General features: G+C 43.1%; 1 protein-coding gene across 1 annotated transcript in view; it reads right to left on the reverse strand.

The window, feature by feature from the left end:
* Hecw1 (HECT, C2 and WW domain containing E3 ubiquitin protein ligase 1) overlaps positions 1–13341 on the reverse strand; it is a 173418-nt gene that overhangs the window by 21686 nt on the left and 138391 nt on the right. The window lies entirely within an intron of this gene.

The following is a 13341-nucleotide window of genomic DNA, read 5'->3' on the forward strand; positions in this document are numbered from 1 at the left end:
AAAGCCCAAACAAGTAAGTTTGGGTTTACTAATCAAATCACAATTTGAATGACTAGTTTTTATGTTAGGATACTGACATAAGAAAATGAAAATAGCTCAAGTTAATTATTGTGAATTCTTTTGAAGTCTTTCTTCAGTTGAAAACCTAACAGTTTGAAGACTTTGCAATGGCTTCTCCCATTCTTGTGCAAGGCACAAACTCTTTCCATTCTCCAGCAGTGATTGCACACACACACATTTCCATATAATTTCTTTTCGAATACAACAAGCATACAGGAGAGCTAAAGAGAAAGCTGTCACCCAGGATGACCACCTTGTCCACAGTAAAAACTTTACAAAAAAAAAGAAGTCTTTTCAATCTGGAGTCTTCATGGGCATATTCCAGCCTTTCTAGTGCTCTTTTCTAGTGCTCTTTTACAAATAAGGGATAATAATTCTAATATTTGCTTACCTGCCTCACAGGGGAATTAAAAAGAAAAGTAATTTAATGTTAATAGGTGCTTTGAAGATTAAAAGCTCTTGATAATTGCTAAGTTCCAGTACATTTAAAAAATAATCTCAAAGATATTCGCTCCTTATCCTTAAAACGTCGATTAATTAAAAATAATTATCCTTCTTCAGCATCATTATTTAAGTATGTAAAATCTTCAGGATACTCCCACATGGTTTGTTTCTATGCTTTACCCAATGTTATTGCTTTCATTTTTGGAACTTTGTGTTTTCTTTTCTTTTTTTTTTTTTTTTTATCGGTAGTGGGGCTTGAACTCTGCGCCTGAGTGCTGTCCCTCAGCTATTCAGTTCAAGATAAGCTCTCTACCACTTGAGCCACAGTACTACTTCCCTTTCTTTTCTTTCTTTAATTTTTGTGCTTGTCCTGGGATTTGAACTCAGGCCTAGGCGCTATCCTTGAACAGAAAAAAAAAAAAAACCTCTCAAGAATATGGCTCTACCACTTGAGCCACAGTTCTATTTCTAGATTTTTGGTTATTAATTGCAGAGAAAAATCTCAACAGACTTTCCTGCCCAGGCTAGCTTGGAACCATGATCCTCAGATCTCAGCTTCCTAAGTGGCTAGGATTACAGATGTGAGCCACCAGCCCTGGCAAACTTTGTGTGTTTAAAACTTTCATGTATTAGAAAAAAATCTAATAAAAATAAAACCCAAACCAACCATGTTGTTTCTACCTCAGATTGATTTCAACTATAGGCAAGAAAACTGTACAAAGAGCTAGCTTTTTCTCCTCTTATTTGGTAGGCTCTTAACAATGTCAGTATCTGAATCAATATTTCTCAAATGTGGTGGTCTTTCCTTGGCACTGGAGTCCCTGGTTGCTTGTTAAGATACAGGTTTTTGGAGAACAGATCATTTGTGGTCGGTATGACAATCTGCATTTGAAATACCTTCAGCATGAATCCCTCATCCTGTTTTCAGAATGGAAGAAACAGCTTGACAGTGAGAAGTGATATTCTTGCTCTTGACAACACTTACCCAATTTTCTGTATGGCTACTGGAAGAAAGAATAAAGTAGCTGGGCACTGGTGGCTCACACCTGTAATCCTAGCTACTCAGGAGGCTGAGATCTGAGGATCACAGTTCAAAGCCAGCCCAGGCAGGAAAGTCCGTGAAACTCTTATCTCCAATAAACCACCAGAAAACTGGAAGTGGCGCTGTAGCTCAAGTGGTAGGTAGAGCGCTAGCCTTGAGCTGAAGAGCTGAGGGACAGCACTCAGGCCCACCCTCCTCCCCCAACAAAAAAAGAATGAAGTACAGAAACTTCATTGAAGAAGCCTCTACGAAGTCTCCTCTCAACCCTCCTATCTGATCTTTCTATCTCAGCAAGTATAGAGGAGTGTTCTTTTTGTCTTCATGTGTTACTAGCTTCTTTCCCTCCTCTGGTTCTTTGCCTTCCTGCACCTCTTTCATCAATAAATAAGTGCAACGTTTCGGTGCAAATCATTCCAGCATGCTGAATTCTCTGAGAAGTGTGGCTTTGGTCTGCTAAGCTTTGCCCTAAGTACTGGAGAAGTCCAGGGAAAAAAAAATCAAGATGGAGTAACACTGGCTACGGGAATCTAAAATACAATTGGAAGGCCTGGACAAATGAAACTGCAGGCCAAATTTGCAGCTCAGTCTGATAAGTTTAGACCTTTGACCTGAGCCAACTGCAATTCACTGTTTTCTTTTTCTTTTAATTCATCATTTGTGAAAACCCCCTTGCCATCTCTAAATTATGTCCAGATTGAAACAATACCTAATCTCCCTCTTATAAAACAGCTTAACTCTTATTAGTAGTTATCACAGTTCCTGACAAGCAAATGACATAACCATAGCCTTGTACCAAGTTTTCAAGGCTGCTTGAATCCCTGCAACCCTAATCCATCTCCAATAGATGCAATTTGATTTGTTCCCAAGTATGTTGATTTTATTCTATCTATTGTCTTTGTCATGGAAAGTAAATAATTAAAGCAAGTGGGAGAGTCTTTCTTGGATGGTCCAGAAAAGACTAAGGCTGAGTGTGGGGGATCGTGCCTGTATGGGAGGTGGAAAATGGAAAGACCATGGTTCAAGAATAGCCTGGGCAAAAACAAAATAAAACAAACAAAAAAGCTCAGAAGACCTCATCCCAATGAGTAAAAAAGTTGGGCGTGGTAGTGTGTGCTTGTTATTCCTGCTACATGGGAAGCAAAAATAAGAGAGTCACAGACCAGGCCAGACAAGGCAAAAGATAAGACCCGATTGAAAAATATCTAAAACAAAAATACCTAGCTCAACTGGTAGAGTGGATGCCTAGTGAGTCCAAGGCCCTGTGTTCATATCCTAGTAAAACGAAGCAAAACTGGAAGGAATCAGAAGACAAATACCTGATCAATTATTCAGTTGCTCAATAACATGTATCCAATAACCAGAGTTGTCTAAGACATGACTTGCGTTGTCTGTTCCTGCTGCTATTATATCGGGAACTGGGTAATTCACAAATAATAGAATTTCGCTTGTGAATCATGGAAGGAAAAGGAGTCCACTATCAAGTCAGCAGCAGATTCTGCGTCTGGTAAGGCCTTGCTCCCTGCTTCCAAGTTGGCACCTTCCTGCTGTAACTGCACATGGCAGAAGGGAAGAGCAGGAGGAGCCAGGCACTCTTTTCAGCCCCAGAGAAAAGGGCACCAAACCTATTTATGAGGGTGGAATGCTAATGATGCAGTCATTTCCCCAAAGTGCCCACTTCTCAATACTACTGTGTTGGCAGTTAGGTTCTAACTTATGAATTTTAAGGGCACACATTCATTCAAGCTATAGCAATTACTGACAGTAAGTACATCTTGAAAGGATACACACACATACACATATTTATACACACATACACATATTTAAGCTACAGGTCCAGAGAAATAATCTTTGTCCTGCAAAATATTCTTAGTGCTACATTTTCTCCATCTCACCCTGGCCACGTTTCCATATGAGTGCATGCAAACAATAGCTCTCAACAGTGACATGGCCTCTGAGGAGATATTGGCAATGTCTGGAAACATTTCTGGTGGGGATCCTACTATGCCTTATTGACTGAAGTCAGGGATGTTCCTATATATCTTACAACACACAGGATAGTCCCTAAAGTATACTGTTTCACAGCTCTCATTGTCAATACTGCTAAAGTTGAGAAATCTTTGGTTTGCAGAGAGCAATCTAGCTTTCTCTAACACTTTTAGATATCCCTAAAAAAATATACAAATACACCCAGGGAAGAATGATAGCACCTGTCATTTTTTAACTGCCTGCTAAGAGCCATATTCTTTTCCGGCCACCAGGCAAAATTGGTGTGGTCATGGTATGAATTGTGTCCTCCTCCTGATTCCCCTCCAGTGCCTGAGAATGCAATTAGGTTTGTGAGGTCATATATGGGTAGGTGTTAATCCAGTATGACTGGTGTCCTCATGAGAAGAGAAAATGAAGACACACATGTGAAGCCACAGGTCAGCTATAAGACTAGGAGAGAGGTTTCACAAGATGTTATCCTTGAGAACATCCTGATCTCTTAACTTTCAGGTTTTAGAATTTAAAAATATGAATAAATATAGAGATAGATAGATAGGCCTCTCTGTGTGTGTCTCTCTGTCTTTGTCTCTGTCTCTCTCCCTCTATCTATTATGCTGTTTAAAGTCTCTAACCTATGCTACTTCATTATGGCAATGCTGGAAAACAAGATAAACAAACTTTGCTGCTATATAGAAAAATAATAGACTAGACAATTATAAACAATAGGAATTTATCACAGTTCTAGAAGCTGAAAAGTCAAAGATCAAGGTGCCAGCAGGTTTCACATCTAGTGAAGACTTCCTACATTACATTCTCTCCCCCTACCTCTTCTCCCCCATTCTGAGGATTGAACTCTGGGCCTAGGCACTGTGTTTAAGCTGGTGATTTACTTTTTTTGGTTGGTCATGGGGCTTGACCTCTGGGCTTGGGCGCTGTCCCTGCGTTTTCAGCTCAAGGAGAGCACTATACCGCTTGAGCCACAACACCACTTCTAGTTTTCTGGTAGTTTATTGGCGATAAGAGTCTCATGGATTTTCTTGCTCCAGCTGGCTTTGAACTATAATCCTCAGATCTCAGCCTCCTGAGTAACTAGGATTTCAGGCGTGAGCCACCGGTGCCGGCTAGTAAACAGACAATCCTTCTGTAACAAATCTCATCCCATCCAGGAGAGCTCTGCCTTATCTCTTAATGCTATCACATTGTTGATTAAGTTTCAATTCAGGCATTTTTGGGGAGCACATTATTAAAACCATAACAGGGGCTGGGAATGTGGCTCAGTGGTCGAGTGCTTGCCTTGCATGCATGAAGCTCTGGGTTCAATTCCTTAGTACCACATACACAGAAAATGTGGAAGTAGTGCTGTGGCTCAAGTGGTAGAGTACTAGCCTTGAGCAAAAAGAAGCTCAGGGACAGTGCTCAGGCCCCGAGTTCAAGCCCCAGGACTGGCAAAAAAAAAAAAAATAGAAATAAAACCATAACAAGTCCTCTGGTTTCCTCTGAATGGACAAAAAGGCTGAGATTCAGAGAGTAAGAGAGTTGTCTAGGGTTGTAGTCAGCTGAGAGTTGGAAGAGGAATCTAAACCTAGGTTTGTCTTTCTGCCATATGGTCTTCTGCCTTAGGAACTGGAGGATTCCACTCTAACCCCCAACCATGCTGACTGCAGATGACAAAGGCAATAGAATGCTGTCCTGAGCCAAGTTCAAAGCTCACACAAATCTGTATGGTGCCATGGAGCTGGGAGATGGAATGAGAGCCATAGGTGAGAGCTGTGGGTTTTCAAACTGTTTTGTGCAGAAGCTTAGCAAGGCGGAGGAGGGAGGAGAGACTGAGCGACGGGATGACCATTCTTCCATGGAGAACAGCTCCACTTCCATCTTTTCTACATACTAGGGTTGAAGGAAATGAAGCAAATTTCATTAGAAAAGTTCTGGCTGGATATATTTATCCACTTTTGTTTCCTAAAAGAATGGAAAAGAAGACAGATACACTCATCTCGAGAAGAATGTTTTGGAAAGAAGACAGGAAGAAGCTGCAGTGTTCTAAGTGGGCTTTAAGAGTGAATGCAATTTGGGTCCCTGTAGCGAGAACAGAAGCAAACTAAGTACAGTGCAGGCTTTAAGAGGGCAGGGGAAAGACAGAGCTGGCTGGGAGAGGAGGGGGCTGTTCCAAGGCAGGTGGTTTCTATGCATGTGCTGTCTAGGTCCGCTGAGCAAATTGAACTGCACCCAAGAACTGGAAACACTTAGTGCTGAATAAAGAGGAGCAGAGAAGAAAGTGGAGGTGGGTGGAGCAGAACAGCTCTGTGTGCACAGGCCACTGATGCTGGACACTCATGTGAACAACTTGTAGAATCCCCCAATCATTAGAAGTATGAATAGTGTATGGATGAATTAAATATTTATGACATTCACCTTCCTATTAACAACATAGCAACTTATACCCAATGATACTTTCTTTAGCTGTGATAGATTTATTTTGCTCCACACATAACTTTTATATAAGTTCATAATTATGACTAATGTATAGTGTTTTGACTTCTTTTGGCTTGGAAAGTTCCTCTCACCTTGCCTCATTCCTTGAGATCCAGGTTAATCAAAGTAGCATCCTTTCATGTTTTACAATTAGCTGAATAGCATTGTTCATGCAGTTCTGCTTTTACTTTGCTCAACAATTTCTCAAGGAAGTTCTCTATTATCTGATCAGGGTTGATTAATGTTTTGTGTGTGTGTGTGTATGTGTGTGTGCACTCATGCATGTGAGCCAATCTTGGGCTTGAACTATGGATCTAGGCCCTGTCCCTGGGCTTGTTTGCTCAAGGCTAGTACTCCAACATTTAAGCCTACAGCTCCACTTCTGTTTCTTTGGTGGTTAGAAATAGAAGTCTCACAGGCTTCTATGCTTAAACTAGATTCAAATTGCAATCTTCAGATCTCGGCCACCAGTGCCAGGCCAGATGAACTTGGTTTTTTATGGCTGAAAGTACTGTGCAGTGAAGGTCTGCTGTTATGAATTTGACCATTTCCCTGATGATGGGCAGATACATTGCTTCTGTATTTTATTTTATTTTTAAAGTTAAACTGAAATGAACACATTTGTGTGTCTTGTTAAACACATTACTACTGATTTAAAAAGTCTATAGCCACAGTGTGTGAGTTCAATCCTTTGCTCTACCACTGGCCAGCCTTGACCTTTGGCAGTTTTTGAATCTCTGGGAATTAGTTTTCCCACTCTCTAAAACAGAAGAGTCATAATAGGGTATGCAATTTGCATAGAACTTTTGCAAAGATGCCTATCCTTATAAACAACTTAATATTACTGCTTCACTTCTTTGAGATAACATGGACCAGAGGGCTTAAAATTTTTTAGGATGTATTGTGGATGGTGTTAAAAAAAATCACAAAAGTCACACAAGTTCAGGTACCTACCAATGATGTGTGATGGTATACTTTCACCTGTCTCCTCCCAAAATTAACCCTAACTCCTTATAATTTTTCCCAGTTTGATGTCACAAAGTGATGCTTAATTTGTATTTCCCTGATCCCTGGTAAAGCTGAAATCCTCCTTTTGTCTGTGGAGGGGGGATGCTGGCACATGGTTGGTTGTTTGGATTGATTCTTCTCTGAACTGCTCTCCTGATTTTTCTAGGCGTGTTGTGCTTAGAGGTCAAATGTCCTCTGAAGGCCCAAAAGTTAAAGGCTTGGTTATCAGTCTGTGGCACAAAAAGTGGTAGAGCCTTTAGGAAGTTAGGCCTTAGGAAGGAAGTTAGGTCATGGGGACTGTGTCCTTGAAGGTGAGATTGGGACTTTTGGCTTTCTCAAATACCTTGTCTCAGCAATAGAAAGACCACACTGATCATTTCCCCTCTCTGCTCCTCTCTTTCTTCTCTTTTGTTTGAGTTATAAGATCTCTCTGCAATGTCAACTATGGATTTTTCTGCCTCTGATTTCCCTGAACTGAAAAACTACCTTTTCAAAACTTTTATTTGAAAATCTAATGCTGACAGTTCCAACAGGGTTCCATTGTTGACTGAAAAGTTTTGCGTGGCAGTCTGGCTTAATTTCGTAGAGTGCTAGCCTTGGGCATAAAAGCTCAGGGACAGTGCCTAGGCCCTAGGTGAAGCCCCAGGCCTGTCACAGCTCTTCCCCTCCAAAAAATGTTTTCAACTGCTCTAGGTATCTGGAATTTATTACATGGTCTCCATTATGTTTATGTTCTAGAGTATGTATGCATAAAACGACTTAAATTTTTCTGAAGAAATTTTTTTATACTTATATGTCTTCAATTAGATAGGAATCAAGAATAATTTCTTCTCACTGTACAGTACAGCTGGTAGCATTCACTCTTTGCTAAAATGTCTCCCACAGTTCTAAAGAAGGTGAGTCAGGAGCCGGTCTCTGGTGGCTCACACCTGTAATCCTAGCTACTCAGGAGGCTGAGATCTGAGGATCGGGATTCAAAGCCAGCCTAGGCAGGAAAGTCCGTGAAACTCTTATCTCCAATAAACTACCAGCAAACCAGAAGTGATGCTATGGCTCAAGTGGTAGAGCTTGCCTTGAGCTGAAGAGCTCAAGGACAATGCCCAGGCCCAGAGTTCAAGCCCCACGACTGACAAACAAACAAACAAAAAAGTTAAGAAAGTAAGTCAGGGAGTGGTGTCATCCAGCAGACATTTCACATCTATACATCTAGCAGGCCAACTTCTTGCTTGATTGTTTTGTTTTTCTGACCTCTTGGTTTTTATTTAGGGAATTTCTCGGAAGGCTACTTAGACTCAACCAGAAATGGTTGAAAGTTCTGGGAAGGAACCTAGGTGCTGTTGTTGGTGGTGGTGGGGATCCTCTTCTGTCAATAAGGTCCTTGGAGGCTAAAGATCTGGGAGGCATCCAATGGGAGGGAATCTCCTTGTATGATGATTTTCACTTACTAACTCATGGCTCTGCAAATGTTGCAAAGTGTAGTTAAAGTGTGTTATTTAGGACTTCTTAAGTTCCATAAACTCTACAATTACACTAATACCCACCTGGATAAACTCTAAACATGCATAAAGGAGCTTCTCTCTGCCCCCAACTCTTGTTCCTCAAGACCTAAACACAGAAGAATTTCCCCCTTCTCCCCTGGTAGTAGCTGCTTGGAAAGGGAAACTAGGGTAGGAAGGGGTTGTGCAGTTAGAAAGGGGCCCTATTGGAAAGCTTGGGAGGGGGTCCTAAGATGTTTGTTACAACACCAATGGGGTTAGGGTTGCCACCATGACTGACAAACAACAAAAGCACATTCACTCAGAAAGTCATCATCAGAGTAACTGCCTTATGATGAAGTGTGGCTTCTGAAAAGTCCTCTCATTGACAACCATGGAAAGAGTGACTTGTCACAGAATTTCACTATTTTTTTTTTCTTTTTTGCTGGTCATGGGGCTTGAACTCAACACCTAGGTGCTGTCCCTGTGTCACTCAAGACTAGCACTCTACCACTTTGAGCACAGTGCTACTTCTGGTTTTCTGGTGGTTCATTGGAGATAAGAGTCTCACAGACTTTGCTACTCAGGCTGGTTTTGAATCATGATCCTCCAATCTCAGCCTTCTGAGTAGCTACGATTACAGGGGTGAGCCAATGGCGCCTGGTCCACAGTAACTTCTTAAAATGATGCGAACAGAACACCTTGTACTGGCAGTGTTTTTTAGGAAGAGAAGAAACAACTGTTTACATTGTTTAGACTTCAGTGCATCTTTGATTTGCTCTGTAAACAGTGGCATTCAGAAGGCTAAAGACAGAAAAGAATTTCCAATCGTGATTGAATTCCACTGGGCATCAAGGGACAATCCCAGCTTTCAAAGTGAGGGCCCCGGCTCATGATAAACACTGTAATTTCTGGATTTTGTTTCCTTGTGAGTGATGCACAGTTACGAAGATTATCGTCTTCTTTGTCAGGGCTTGTGTGGATGATGGTGACGTCTGGCAGAGTGAGGAAGGAAGCTGGCGAGGGCCACACCCACCTGCCGGAGGTCAGGAGGCATCTCATGGCTGTGAGCCCTGGGAGATCTGACTTGAGAACTCCTCCATTTCATGGGCTTCCTGGCTGCAAGGGACAGTCAAAGGTCTTCAGGCAATATCTATTGTCCTCCTCTTGCTGCAAACATTGTGTACAAAATTCATAGCCATTTATCCAGATGTGGGCTCTCCTACTCTCTTTCCTTTACTACAGTGCTGGACTCGGCACTTTCCAATACTCAGGGCCCAGAAAACGCAACACTAGGCAGTTTCCTGTTAATCCAGTTGCTCAGAGATGATTTCTGGTGGGAGAAATCAAAGGAGTAACTCTGCCATCATGGCTTTCCTCAGGTCTCTGAAAGCCTCACATAGGCTTCCAGTTCAAAGCTAAAAAAGAGTGTGTGGGTGCTTCCATTCACACAGCCATGGCTCCGACTGTGGGAAGAAAACCAGTTTCCCTCTGGGGCTTTATGAGATACTGATAAGAGAACTGTTCAACTGGAGCTTCATGATACAATCGGCTGCCTTTCAGAGGGAGCTAGGGGGGAGGTGCTCTGTATTCTAGGCTTCTCTTTTTCCCACCAGCAGGGGACTACAGAGATGGATGTGTTTTGCACTGGAGCCTGGAATGAGAGCGCAGGCTAGTATCCACTGCCTCGCAACTCACCATCCAATGCCCAGTGCTGAACTGTGACCCTCAGCCTATGCAAGTTCCATCGAGAGGGCGAATTGCTTCAGAAAAGACACCTATATTTTCGTTTCCAGGACACATGGCAAATATTCTCCACATGAGTAGGAATGTCAGTGGATAAGATCCAGCATGTGTGCAAGACCAAGACCTTGAGGTGAACTAGAAGCTCAAGGGCTGACAACTTGCAAGTCCCTGTACGTTATGTCTCCAGAAAATGTCCTGATTCTCAGAACACCCACGGATTGCAGTTTCCTTCCTTCACGCAAACAAGTGCATGAGACAAGAGGAAGGAAGCGAAGCCAGTTGAGGGCAGCTGGATGGCTGTGTAGCTACTTTCGCAAAGGGAAACGGCTGGGGTGGCTCTCCAGTGGGAGGCATGGGTCCAGTGTGTTGCCCCACAGAAATGCCATTTTTTGGGGGTGGGGGATGTGCTGCTGCTTCCAGACGTCATCTATACAAGGTCACTCCCTGGATGTCTCCATCTGTATCTTCCCAAACCTTCACCTAGAACCCTTGAAGCTCCCATTCTATTGCATGCACATCCCTTGGTACCCATCCTTTTCAGATTGCTTTCTCTCCTTGCCATAGCAGGCTGGCTCTGTGTGGTTGTGTGAAGTAGGACTCTCTATCTCTCTCAATGCTGTATAGAAGTGGTGAGCGTAGCTGAATTATCACAAGAAGAAACAAGCAACTCTTCTCCACCTGCCATGTTGCAAAGCTAAGATGACCAGTAGCTTAGGTACTTTGGACTTGCAGCAGGTTTGATTTGTGATTTGTGATTAATTGGGAATAACTTTATTGTTAGTTGCAAGTGCATGATATGTGTATCTCAGGCTAACACATGTGTGCGTATATATGTATAACATAATATTTCAGATATGGTTGGGGTTGGGAAGGTGGCTCAGTGGTAGAGTTGTTTGCCTTGCATGCATGAGGCCCTGGGTTTGATTCCTCAGCACCACATAAGCAGAAAAAGCAGGAAGTGGCGCTGTGGCTCAAGTGGTCGAGCGCTAGCCTTGAACTGAAGAGCTGAGGGATAGCGCCCAGGCCCAGAGTTCAAGCCCCATGACTGCGCGCGCGCGCGCGCGCACACACACACACACACACACACACACACACACACAATTACATTGTCATTGTTGGTTTACTTATATATTTTCCCTTTAGGTGCTCATTTTGTCTTTGTTCCTCTCAACATACAGTATCTGCTCAATTTTTGTGTGTGTGCGGGTCATGGGGCTTGAACTCAGGGCCCAGGGCACTGTCCCTGAACAATTTCACTCAAGGCTAGCTCTCTACCATTTTAAGCAATAGTAGTACTTCTGGTTTTCTGGTGGTTAATTGGAGATAAGTCTCACAGACTTTCCTGCCCGGGGTTGACTTTGAACTGCAGTCCTTAGATCTCAGCCTCCTGAGTAGCTAGGATGATAGTTGTGAGCCACCTGTGCCTGACTCATTTGCTTAATTTTTAATTGTTAAATGAATGAAGGTTTACCCACGACAGCTAGTACAGTCCTATTTGGTATGCTCTTTGCTGAAGGTATTGATTTAAATTCATTAATCTCTAAGACACTATTTTCAACCTGAAGCTAATAAGAAACAATGAAGAAATAATAGTATATCTTTATTCTCGTGTTGAGAGCCTGACAGAATAGGTCCCGTGGGAGGGCTGTCATTCAGTATTTTGGGCCATAAGCCCCTCTGTGATGTCTTGCCTGCTTCCTGCCTTCTGTGTGTTTCTCCCTCGCAGCCTTCATCAGCCACTTATCCACAAGTTACCAGAAAAGGAGAGACAAAGGGCAAGCTTTGATTCATCTTGTGCCAAACACTTGATGTGGAGACACTATCTCAGTTCAAAAACTTTAGCGTGAGAGCTGGTCGGTCAGGGTCGGAAAAGGGAGGCGTCAGGAAAGGGAGGGTAAGCTCCCATGTCTGGATGCCATTGGGAGCTGTACTGATGCTGTATAGCAAAGCTCTATGGGCTTGGGCTCCAAACCCAGGGGGCCCCCTTATCACCCCAACAGCTCCCTGCAGCAACAGCAGAAGAGTCTGAGATTCATTTCCTACTACATTTCTCCAGGATGCATTTTCTTCTGCATTTCAGGAGCTTGTGCAATGAGATTGAGGGACCATTTTCAAATCAGACATGATGGTTATGCAGTGGGAAAGTGCCTGAATCCTAGGTGTCTCATGCAACTTTCTGGAAACTTCTAAAACCTATATAAGAGGCATCTTGTCCATGAAGCTGCCCAGAATTGGCTGATAACTATCTTCTTATACATAGTCATAAGTGGGAATAGAATGCTACAACAGCAGAGAACCAGACAGTCTGGATTTTCAAGTTACAAGGATGTTTAGCAATGATCTGACCTAGCAGATTTGTCTTACAGCAAGAAACAGAGGTTGATGCTGAAGACACTAGTCCAAAGGCAGACCATTTAAACCCTGAATTGTCATGAGAGTCCTTCACTGGAGACTTTGGTGATTTATTGAAATTGTCATCATTACCTGTGTGGCGGCAGTGGCAGTGGTCTTCTTCTTCTTCGTTGTCTTCTTCTTTGTCGTCGTCATCTTCTTCTTCTTCCTCCTCCTCCTCCTTCTCCTCCTCTTCCTCCTCCTCCTCCTCTTCCTCCTCCTCCTCCTCCTCCCCTCCTCCCCTTCTCCTCCTTCTCCTTCTCCTTCCTCTTCTTCTTCCTCTTCTTCCTCCTCTTCTTCTTCCTCCTCCTCCTCCTCCTGCTCCTGCTCCTGCTCCTGCTCCTGCTCCTCCTCCTCCTCCTCCTCCTCCTCCTCCTCCTCCTCCTCCTCCTCCTCTTCCTCTTCCTCTTCTTCTTCTTCTTCTTCTTCTTCTTCTTCTTCTTCTTCTTCTTCTTCTTCTTCTTCTTCTTCTTCTTCTTCTTCTCCTTCTTCTCCTTCTTCTCCTTCTTCTCCTTCTTCTTCCTCCTCCTCCTCTTCCTCTTCCTCCTCTTCCTCCTCCTCCTCCTCCTGTTCCTCCTCCTCCTCCTCCTCCTCCTTCTTGTCTTGAACTCAGGGCCTAGGCCCTGTCCCTGAGGTGTTTTTGTTTGCTTGTTTGTTTTTAGCACTGTATCACTTGAGCCGCATCTCCAAGTCTGGTTTTTTGGTAGTTAATTGGAG

The sequence above is a fragment of the Dipodomys spectabilis genome, unplaced genomic scaffold (genome assembly GCF_019054845.1).
Source record: "Dipodomys spectabilis isolate Male_0828 unplaced genomic scaffold, ASM1905484v1 ptg000178l, whole genome shotgun sequence".
Classification (NCBI taxonomy): domain Eukaryota; kingdom Metazoa; phylum Chordata; class Mammalia; order Rodentia; family Heteromyidae; genus Dipodomys; species Dipodomys spectabilis.